Below are 12,080 nucleotides of genomic sequence, written 5' to 3'. Positions count from 1 at the left end.
CCAGGAAAATACTCCAATTTGAACCAATCGTAACAGATTGTACATTCTTTAACCTTGGTCGGTTGGACAGAAATTTGAAATGAAGAACATTTGACTTTGATGTCAGATAAGAGCCCAAATCTCTGAATTAATTATTATCAAATGGTACTTTAGATCTTAAATATCTATAAATGCTTAATTCAACATGAAGGCCAAATCATTAAAACATGTAATTTGAAGATCGTTGAATCTTTAGAGGACATGCATCTTTAACCTTCAAGGAATGACATGATATAAATTACCCCTCTTTTAATACTAAGGGGTTCTTTAAATCATTCTGTATTGAATATGCCGAAAACAGTTTTTTATGTTAAAAAAATCTTGAGTCTTTGAGGCCCGTTAGAGCCAAAAAACTGATATTTTTAAAAAACGTGTATGAGGCATACATTTTCTTAAACTATTTTATTTGATAAATTTGTTCACTTTCCTGAAAATCCAATAGGTGAAGGATATCAGACCTGTTATATACTGTCTAATATGATTTTTTATCAGACTGACGCTAAGCTCACTTACCTCAGCCTGTTTGAGGTAAATTTGTATACCGTATAACGGATAATTTTTACTGCTGTGATTTTTTACGAATTTGTCTTAAAATAGGGCGATTTGAATTTTTACGCGTTATTTTTTTACGAATTGGACATGTCCTTAAAAATTAAAATCATTTGTGGTAAAAAGGGGGGGGGGTTTCGCCGTGACTTTGTTACAGTTAACACACATACAAATCAGAAAATCGTTTTCCTGTTAGCCTTGTATCCCCGTCATATCTATTGACTGCGTAATTGAAATCTAGCATTATACTTAGTTTTAAAAAATACTCAACACTGAATAGAAAGATCTGAACTGTTATCACCCCGTGACCAAAAACGCTCAAATATACCTACATGTACAGCCGTCAGGGACTGAGCTGAAGGTCATGAACATTTATTTAAGAAGTATTTTATTCAAGTATATAAATACATTGAAATGGATTGAACAGCAGGCACAATGCCTATTTATGTTCTCTCCTGTAGTCAAGGTATAATATGAGTAATTATATAATTTTATATAAGATATATATACATATATATTGCAATGGAATTTTGTATAATAGATAAATATTATAAATAGCATTGGAAGGAGGTACAGTGCAAAATAATAAACAAAACAAATAGCTTATGATAGGAAAATGAAAATATTAAAAAAAATAGAAAAATAATGGTTAATTGCTAAGGTTGAAAATAAAAAAGTATATGTAGGGTACAGAAAAAATGAGAAAGAAAAAAAAACATGTAATAAAAACAAAACAAAAATTAATAACAGAGTAGAAAAAATGGAAAGTTTGGGGGGATGGGGTGGGAGGGGGAGGGGGAGAACAAATAAGCAATAAAAAATGAAAAGAAAGGAGTGTAAGGAAAGTCAGTGGTACCCATTTTGATACATTTTTTATACAATGTGTACATTTTTACTTATACATTTACTTACATGTAAATCTGTTTGTACTTTTTATGTAAAACTGAATTTTATCAAATAATAGTAAGTTATTTTGAAATGTTAGTTTATCACTTCCAAAAAGTAGATTCTTAATTGTGATTGGTATGGAATTGTCGTTCATATAATCAAATAGAGATTTTCTTTGGGAGGCATATGATGGACAGTATAAGAAATAATGTTTAGAGTCTTCCACTTCAAGAAAGCACTTCTGACATAGTGGAGAAGCAATAAGGTGGTGTGAGTGAAGGTCAGCATTTAAGTTGCTACTGTTAACTGACAATGCCAAATATTTTCTAATCTTTTGCCATGGTTAAATAATTTATGCATATGCAGTTTTTTACTATTAATATTTTTGAGGCTGTTCTTAAATGCTGAAACTGTAGTTATATTTTTTGTATTTTGAGGTAGATTGTTCCACAATATAATTGTAGATGGTATAAAACTATTGAAGTAAGATGTTGTTCTTGCAACAGGAGTGCGATAGATGAAATTGTTTCGAAGATTGTAGGTATTATGTGGGGGGAAACATTCACCAACAATATTAGATAAGTATTCAGGGGTATACTTGTTTAATATTTTGAACAATAATATTAATTTATGGTTATTTCTACGTTTCTTAAGTGTTTCCCAGCCTAATTCCTGATATAGGTCATGAACATTACTCTCATACGTACGATGTAGAAAATTTATGTGCGGTGTTTTTTTGCATCTGTGAAAATTTACGCGTGTTTAATTTTTACGGATTTATAAAACTCGTAAAAATTAGCAGCACGTAAAAATACCCGTTATACGGTATTACAAGAGCAGATGAATTACACATGTAAATATACGCAGTGTTTCAACTGCAACTTTTGATTTGAGATAAATATTTAGAGTTCTCATTGTCCGCGAATCAGTATAATCATTTCGTTTCACCAACTTTTGTTTTGTTGGCTTATATCCCATCGAGAACGTTTCATACATGCCGATGCGTCGATTGTTCATGTGCATGTGTCTTTATTTCTTCTCTCTTGGTCACTTTGTTTAACGAGTGATCTTGGTTATACTTAACTCAGCCTAATCCAGGAACTAAAAAAACTATAAAAAAAAAAAAACCATTTGTCCAGGTCTTGCGACGATAAGGCAAGGTCGATATAGAGGGATCGGGCCAAGGCTTGAATTCACTTCACCATACCATTACATGAATACAGAAATCAAATTATTTTCGCACGAACACACCAAATTTTACTTCATATGATTTTCTAAAGTTTTAAAGCATGTGAAGGTAGGTAAGAAATAATTAACTTCATGTAACAACTTGCCTAGAATGATATTGTGTCTTCATTTGTTTTTTCCGACTCAGAATAAACCGAAATGTTGAATAACTCCGCCTTTAATATGGTAAAGTGATTCAGTATGATAAACCATTGCTTAAAGAGTTAACAACCACCTTTGTTTTCACTGACTCTCACCTGTCAGGTGAGAGATTTACCTTTCAAAATTGAATATCTACAGGAAATAATTTTTCCAATAGGAAAAACGGTATTCCTATAGGAGATTTGAAATTTCCTATCGGAATACAAAAACTTCCAATAGGAATTTCAACTCCGATAGGATTTGATAAAGTCCGATAGGAAATCTTAATTTACTACAGGAAAACTACCTGTCTGAATCAAATTCAAAAAAAGGAAATACCATTCTCCTATATGAAATATAATTCATATAGGATTTTTAGAAAATTCTATAAAATTGTCAATATTTTCTGTAGGTGAATCATTTCTCCTATTAGAATTATCCTTTTCCTATGAGATATTAATTTTAAAGGTAATTATCTTACCCGTCAGGTAAAACGCACTAAAAGCAAAAGTAGTTATATACACTCAAAAATGCAACGTAATTATCGTGCACAGTGTTATTTATAGAAAAGATCAAAAATATTTTGAAGGCAAGTAGGGAAGAAAAATAACGAAACTAAAATTTAGACACTTTTAGCATTTTAGTATCTGCTGTTCCTTCCCGCGCTAAGTGTAGTAATACTGAAAACGCTATCTCTCGTTCAAACAAGCAAGATCAAAAGCAAGATATAAGATATAAAGATATAGGGGTAAGACTACTATGGCATTGTTTATATATATATATATTACGAATCTGAACTCAATTTCATATGTAAACAGATTCACGCCATATATAACCTCAGTGTAAGGCCAAAATTTTTGATAAACCTAAATCATTGAAAGTTTGTAAAAGGGAGACAACTTGAACTCGAGTATTTCAATGCATTGATTTTTAACTCTTGTTGATGGACAGTAGAAAAAATAAATGATAATTTTTAAAAAGTTGACAGATGTAGACATTTTGTGCAGGATTTGACTCTAATAGATAAAGGAGATTGAAGACTGCAACCTGCTTAGTACAACTGCATACACCTGATAGGTAATGGTGTTGTCAACAGCTTACAAGGCAATTTATTATACATACACATTATATATACATTTGTAACAGATAATATTATTCTTGCTCTTTGTATATATCGATTCCGTGTCATATTGACAAAAGTCAAAGTCGCTAGCAGAAAGCTGAAACAACAGCAGGAAGCGGTCGGAACAGTCTATGATAGTATGATTGCACTGAACTTGTTAGTGAAATTACGCTATCAAGATCAGCCCCAAGTCGGCTGAATATTCACTGTTGTGATAACATGTTAATATAAAGGCATTTACTGATTGTTTTTCCAAGGTTTTTATTATAATTTTTTATTGGATCAGCATAACTATGCCGAGAAAGCCATTACGTCATGAGACGCAATTATCGCTTTTTCCGGAAGTCTACTAACGAACACACATATTTTCATGAGATAGCACCAGCGAAGTCCCCAATTTGCATCTCCGTATCATTATGTAAAAGAAAGGCAAGATAAGGACAAACTCCATTTATCGCGAAGCAGGTCACGGGACATCAAATTGTGAAAGACTTGAATATTTTGTCAGAAGATATTGAAGATCATTGCTATATTAGAACAAGGGCCTACTTACAATTATGTTGCCCATTTATATTTCATCGTCCCCAGAAACAGATTATCGCAAATTACCTCACGAAAGATAGTGCTTGTGCGAAAATATTCAAATCGTTGCTATAAACCATATAGGATTGCGGGAATATCTAAAGATTTTGTAATTAACAGAAATTGTATTGACATCCTGAAGTTTCATAACCAAGATCAAACGTTATTTTACTTCCCATTTCCTCTTATCAAGGCAAGTGAGTTTTAATGGGTTGTGTCTTTTAAGTCAAAAGACCCTGTTTTGATGATCATATTCATTTTTAAATCATATTTTTGATTGTTATACTTTCATGTTAAATACTGAAATCTGATTGGTTAAGACGCAGTTAATAATATTTACTATTACCCTCAGCGTTAGCAACGCACTTGGCAACGGGTAACATTAAAAAATGTTACATGCGCGAAAATTATGCGCGTACGGTTCGCTGTAGAATTCACGTTATTCCTATATAAAAGCAGTAAAATTTTCTTAAAAATTTTAAAAAAGACATTCAGTATAACAAAATAAATAGTGCCTGTTTGGGAGGATAACAGTTGAAATTGACACCCCTCGAAAACCATTGTCAACCTCCGCTTCGCGTCGGTTGACAATGGTTTTCTCGGGGTGTCAATTTCAACTGTTACCCTCCCAAACAGGCACTATTTATATAATATTGCATCCCTTCCTGCATGAATACTGCGGAACTGAAAACAACGTTTATTTGTGTGGGGAAATGTGATGTTTACGAGGATTCTCGATTCGGCTATACAGCGAGTCTAATGCTGGTTTCAGATTTTCTAAAGGTCGGATTCCCGAAACAGAGAAATGTTTATCATAGATAGAGCGCTAAATTAATTTGCCGCGAATAAAAGTTGGTCAACAGTAACAGAAACAAAATAATGATTATTATTGTATATTTTTTTTCAGTTTAATTCGAAACGGAAATAATTAGGGAAAGTTTTTGAGGTCAAATTTCTTCCCTCCTGAGTTGCATTGGATCCTTCGTTTTCCTTAGCTGCTTACAAGGTAAGAGCGCTGCTGATATGCTAATAAAAAATGTTGGTAAAACATACTGTATCATAGGAGTGTACAGTAAAACATGGTTAGAGCGAACACGCTTGTTATGAACTGACGCCTACAGCAGTGTTTTTCATTCCCTGTGACTTTATTACCCGTTTTAAACTTGACGGATATAAAGAATTATAATTATAAGGAAGTTAAATCGCCCGTCCCTGGCACTTCGCTATAAGCGTGTTTTACTGTATTATCTTTTCAAGGGCCACTTGGTCATTAACACTCGTTTGTTTAGAGATCCCTGGCTAAATATATGTGAAGAGCTGCTGTATTCTCACAACGTCGCTAGCTTTGCTTCATTTCTCGCGGGAATTACCTACAACAACAAAACAAACATTAAAACAAGACTCCTATTTTCAAGGAAGTTAAATCGGAGTCCTGCTTAAATTGTATGAACACAAATAAAATTTAAAAAAAATTCGATCACAAAAAGAACACATAACATAAATGAATAATAAATGATAAGGAAACTCAATTCCGTATCATCGGATTGACATCCAGTGTTTTTTTCCAAGAGAGAAACAGGATAAATGTCAAAATTGAACAACAATCTTCAACCGATCCTGACACGAACATCGATGCATTTAATGGATTTGTAAACGATGTCTGACACTCGATGCTGTTTAAGACTTGACTTACAAGTAAAAAATGAGCGTTTAGTGTCCAGTTAAGACAGCCTTTTGCTAATGTCTTCGAATTAATGTCAAGTATTATAGCGTGGTTGTCATTATTAAAAGTAATCTTCATCAAAAAAGAAATGTTGCCATGCTTGAAGTTACTGGAATGAAATAGCTGTTCGGCATAACTATTTAGATGCAGTTCATCAATCGCGTTTAAAACTCAAATACACAGCAATGCGGACACAAGTAGTTATTTTGATATATATGGATTTTGTTTACGGAGAAACTTGGCTTTCATGGAGAAAAAACATATTGAAGGATACAATTGCTGTAGAATTTGTACTTTGATTTTTGAATGAAGACGCATCTGTGCAACAACTTGAAACTGTCCTCTAGTTATGATTTATTTGTAGAGGACATGCTGAACTGTTTACATTGCCATCGATATAATTGTCCCATTCACTTTGAAATTGCTTCATCAGTTATAAGCACAGACTATGTCTTTTTAAAACTGTTCCTGATGTGACTCTATTATGTATAAAAGCACTTTTCTAGACCTTTCGTTAATTTGATTATCATCCAACATCCAGCAAAAGTAATGTACATGTACTTTCATTAATTAATATGGTGAGTAAACTTTCGTCCGTAATGCCTCTGTATATAGCCTGCATATAATTGTATGTTTGTCTGGCAAAGGAAAAACTGACAACGATTTGTTTTTGCAAATCGTTAATAGATAAGCTGCATTTATCAAGTTTTATAAAAAAAAAACAATCTTAAAAGCGTTAAGAATTCATGCTGGTGGAAATTTAAGACTTTCAAAAATTGCAAGGTATTCGATATTTTTTAGCATTGAAATGTTATTTTTTTCAAACCTCCCACACAGAATTACATATACCTGTAACACAAATTTTGGCGAGCGCTCGCTCTTTCAAACAGGCCTATGGTGTCCATCTGGGTGTGTGTGTGCACGTGTGTGGGGGGGGGGGGGATGTCGTACCTTGTCCGATGTATAAAATTTACTAAGTTTATAATAAACTTAACCTTTTTTTCAAAATCTTGAATACAGAATGCTTTTGCTCGCATTATAAATCATGATTTATACTAAGCTGAATGATTCATCACAAAAACTGAACCTGAAAGGGGCATGGTCACAAATTTGGTCAACAATTATTTGTCCGATTTTAATGTTTACAATGCTCCAGTAAGGCATGTTTAATGGGCAACTAAAATTTGAGTATCATCCGTTGAGTTATAAGCGAGTTACAGAGTCACAATTCTTTGCTATGTAAACATTGCTTTTGTTTACATTTTGAATGTTGAAGTGATTATTCCAGTTTTAGACCTAAAATGAATGTGTGAAACGATAGGAACTGTTAATTTATGCTTAAAATGAATAAGAAGATAGACAATTCACTCAAAAAAGATTTTTTACTGGTATATTGAATCTACGTAAACAAAAACAGGGCACGAGCCTTGTTTACATCACAAAGAATTGTGAGCCTTGTATCTTGCTCATAACTCTACGTCTTACTCAAATTTCACATGATCATTAGAAATACATTCCTAAAGCATTGTAAATAATAAATACAGCAAAATTGAAATTGATCAAAATTGTGACCATGCCCCTTTAAATGTGAATTGTTTGTGCAGTGCACGATGTTTGAAATATGTCATATCTTTAAGAGTGCGCTATGATACTTGAGAAGATGTACTTAAAATAAGGAAAACAATTCAGTAAATCTCAAGTCTACAAGAAAAATGTAAAGAGGAAGTTACTTATATAACATTGTTTCTACACAATGCAACTTATTTCTGTTTAAATGAAAACATACACTCAATAGCAAGCCATACTTTCTCGTTCAGGCCCACTATGGGCGTTTGTCAGCAGCAATATGGACGTACCTGAAATAATTAGATTCCTGTTGTTCGAGATTTGCAATTAATTAAAATTTCATATAAATGATCTTAATGCTTCCGGGGTTTTTACCTGCTGATTTGAAGAATGGTTATATGACGCATATTTTAAATAAATAATTTTGAAAGTTGAAAGATGAATTATTAAAACGTTAAATGGGGCGATGAAATTTGATTGTAAGGTCTGCTCATATATGGTTAAATACACGCTACTCAAACTTCAAAAGAAATTTGAATACTGATTAGTCGTTTATAATAAAATATTAAGTGTGAAACTATTTTCTGCGATGTTTCAAAGCAAACTATTCTCTAAATTAACACAATAGAATCACGTAAATTTGTTCTACTTGAAAAACTGTGAAAAGTTCGAGTGCAGTCGGTGTTAAGAGAGCACCATTCCACTTCTTTGGATAGGTGAAGATTTAACTTCTTAATTATATCTCAAGAGAGAATTGCAAAAGGTTCTCTCAGGGTTTTTGTTTTTACTTGAACAAGTTAATCAGCTTACTGGTATTTTTCTTTACTAGGGGCAGTGTGATGCATAAATGAATGGCAGCGATCTTTTAACGGAGAAAAGATGCGAAGTGGAAAGATCCAATTACTGCAATTTTCCACAGTACGGAATCTCTGTATCTATGTCCAGCGTCTAATTGCAAAAACGTGATATCTTTTCTAGCAATTTTGTTTGAGACACAGAAAGATTGAGAGCAAAGGTTATCAAACTGGTCATTTAATAATTATAAACATTCGAACACGAAAACAGATTAATTGTTTCATTCGAATCTTATCACCGACCGTCCATTAAAAGAGGATAAATAACTCGATCTGACGTAGGGAGGAAGAAAAATGACTTCTGTGAGGTTAGAGAGCGCCTGGGCGCAACAGCATTAGGTTTTAATAGTTTCATTTGTGCATGTTTGTGAATTTCCATAATTTTAACCATCAATTGTAAACCTAAAATTTCCCGATGGAAAAGCAATGAGGGCATCCTGGTAAATGTTAACATGGAAAACAAAACTCAGATGATACTAAGTCAGGCGAACAGTTGTCTTACCGGGGTCATTTATCATCAGTTTGAAAGAAAGTCATCTTGATAACCAAAATATGGATGCAATATTTCAATTCGGCTATCTCGAACCCATTTTGGAATGCATCATCCCCAGTGTCCTGATTTGAACCAAATTTTCCAATTTGTAAAACTCATAAAAATATGGGTTTAGTGATATCAGCCACATTAGCCATGATGGTGTATTAATATATCTGTGTGTGTAAATGCACCATTTGGAGAATATTAAAACAACCTACGTACTTCCTGTTATGTTAACACTGACAAATAAAACATATAAATAATGCATTTGCGATTCGACACTTAATTTGATTATCATTCATATTGGGCATAAAATATCTATTTTTGATAGCGACACCTACTGGATGAGACTCGATCCATATTGTGTTCATGCTATCATTTAAATGCTTACACAACGTGTATAGTTATATAAACTGTATTACAATTGTATTTTAAATTGTATTTCAACACCTCAAGTTGAAGCATTACTACTTTGGAATTTATTTTTTATAGGTAGGGAAATTTTGCCATAAGTTGCACAAAATATTTTAATTTAAAAAAGACCCAGGATTTCTAAAAGGAAGTATGGCTCAGGTTGTAAGTAAAGTGATAAATACATGTCCGTCAGTTGGTCAGTAAAGGGCAAACGATAAATTTTGTAAAGTTGGCTTTACTCACAGATGAGGTTATCAGCTATTTTAGCTAGTGTAAAACCGTTACAATTGCCAAAGCTTTGATGAAATAGATCGAAAAATCTGGTTTGTCAGTTCACCAGAGTCACAATACTGTTACACTGTGGCGGTCAGGGCGTTCAGAAACGTTAACTGAACGAGAAAGAAATGAAAAATCTTTTGTTATAGACATATTGTATTGTCATAAATTCTAATTCCCGCTATCTACTTGGGGGATACACATTCCATAACTAAAATTAACCATTAGCCGGTATGATGTATCGACGCAAATCACGGCTAATGTTGCAAAAAAGGGATACAAGGCATGTTGATAAGAAAATAGCTGCGCTCTCTCTCTCTCTCTCTCTCTCTCTCTCTCTCTCTCTCTCAACAATAGAAAAACATTCACTTTAGTGGGATCTACAAGTTCAGACCATCCATCAATGTATTGGTTTATATCCTTGTTTTTGTTGGATTGTATGTCATCTATCGGACTCTTGATGAGGGTTAGTCCTTATGACGTCATCACATTTACTTTTGATTAATGTTTTTGTCTTTGAAGTTGGAATGGGACAGTTTTATTTCACAAATCTTTATAATGTTACGCTTCATCAGCATATAACATGAATGAATCGGAGAATAAAAACAAGTAAATAACAAACAAAAACCCCGAAATTATCTGCTCAATAAACGCAGCTTCTATTTTATAGCTTTATTCACGGCCAAAAAGTGCAAGAATTTAAAAGAAAACGATTTATTAATCAACACTATTGGCAAAACCCCATCCGTGGTGGAGTTGCTGCAGATACACTATGTATTAAGTTTCGATTATTTCAAAGAAATGTTTGACCTCGAGAAAAACTATTTTACTTTGTTTAAGATACAGCAATGGACAATTTGCCAGCATCATGTTTTCTATACTCTACAGCTCTATCACCAACGTGTTGTTAAAATACATAAATGTGAGTCTTCACCAGTTTCACTGTTGTTTGAGCTGTGTCCAACAAATGAAAAAAGTAGTATCGGTATTTCTTACACAACGCAGGCAGGATAGTAGTCATACAGTACATTGTAATTACAGTTAGTTTTTGTCTTCACGTGAAAATACCTTTCGGGCAGTCCTGACTGATATCTGTTTTACTCATGCAAGCATGAATTGATTAAATAAGTAACCTTCATTTGTGCTAGTAATTGCTATTCTCTAACAGCTGTAATACGTGCAAGGCTTCGTATGTTCTACAGAATCCATTGCTACTTCTAGATAGGAAACTACTGGGTGAATTAGTGACCACACAACTGGTTTGAAGTCAAAAGAAGAATTAATATCTGAACGGTTCATTTCCAAAAAAGTTACAGTCACATTTTTTACCGAAAAAAACCGATAGAGGTCCAATTTCATTTTAATTTTAACTATTTCTATTTTTTCTTGCCATCCTACTGAGAAACACACATTAATTTGGTGGTTATTCCTAACATCTAAAGACCCCCGTCTCGAGAAGCTGACAGGGAATTTCAGTTTGTCGAGATATTTGTCAAGATATTATCAATTATTCCGGCTGCTAATGTTCCTAATGATTTTGAAAAACACCAGAAGTAGAGGGGAAACGCATTGTATTACATAATGTTTTTCTTCTGATTTATAGATAAACTATAGAGTTTGCTGTTTCGTACTTTGCTAATATCATGTATCAAAACTGACTGTAAAAATATTTCGAATCTGAAGAAATAACACCATCGTCTGTTTAAGAAATAAATACTTTTTAACCTGATTGTGGAGATTAACTTTATAAAAATAATTCTCAAGATTAAAGGGATGCATGCATGTATCTAAATATTTTTAAAAGTTTTGCTTAAAATCCAATGTATTTTTTTTATTCGGCCAAGTATTTTTCTTTGGAATGTATAATTTTTTCGGGAATATAGAATTCATTAGTATTTTTGTTCATATCCTTCCGAATCTGCATTCCAACAGAAAGCCAAATATTTCAGCATGGAATTAAAAAAAAATCGCGATGTGAGACACAGCAATAACAAGGGATATTATAAATATTTCAAAGAAAGGGCTTATCGTATGAGACATTTCTTTATCATTTTTTAAAACCGAAAATGCACCTTTGATGGGTGCAAGGATACCTACCTGGCACTGACATAGTTTTCAGAGGTTTGATGGCAAATGAATAACAAATAAACAAATATATTTCGG

General features: G+C 33.0%; 1 protein-coding gene across 8 annotated transcripts in view; it reads left to right on the top strand.

The window, feature by feature from the left end:
- The window catches only part of LOC105319738 (G-protein coupled receptor 35), a 40,878-nt gene that overhangs the window by 5,610 nt on the left and 23,188 nt on the right, over positions 1–12,080 (top strand). For 6 of the 8 annotated variants that reach the window (XM_034444798.2, XM_034444790.2, XM_034444796.2 and 3 more), the window contains exon 2: positions 5,457–5,555. The exons of the other annotated variants lie outside the window; for them this stretch is intronic. The gene's annotated coding sequence lies outside the window, so the exon portion shown is untranslated. The remainder of the gene's footprint in view (positions 1–5,456; positions 5,556–12,080) is intronic. 8 annotated transcript variants of the gene reach the window in all.

Source organism: Magallana gigas, chromosome 2, assembly GCF_963853765.1.
Source record: "Magallana gigas chromosome 2, xbMagGiga1.1, whole genome shotgun sequence".
NCBI lineage: Eukaryota > Metazoa > Mollusca > Bivalvia > Ostreida > Ostreidae > Magallana > Magallana gigas.
This window is presented reverse-complemented; position numbering and strand designations above follow the sequence as displayed.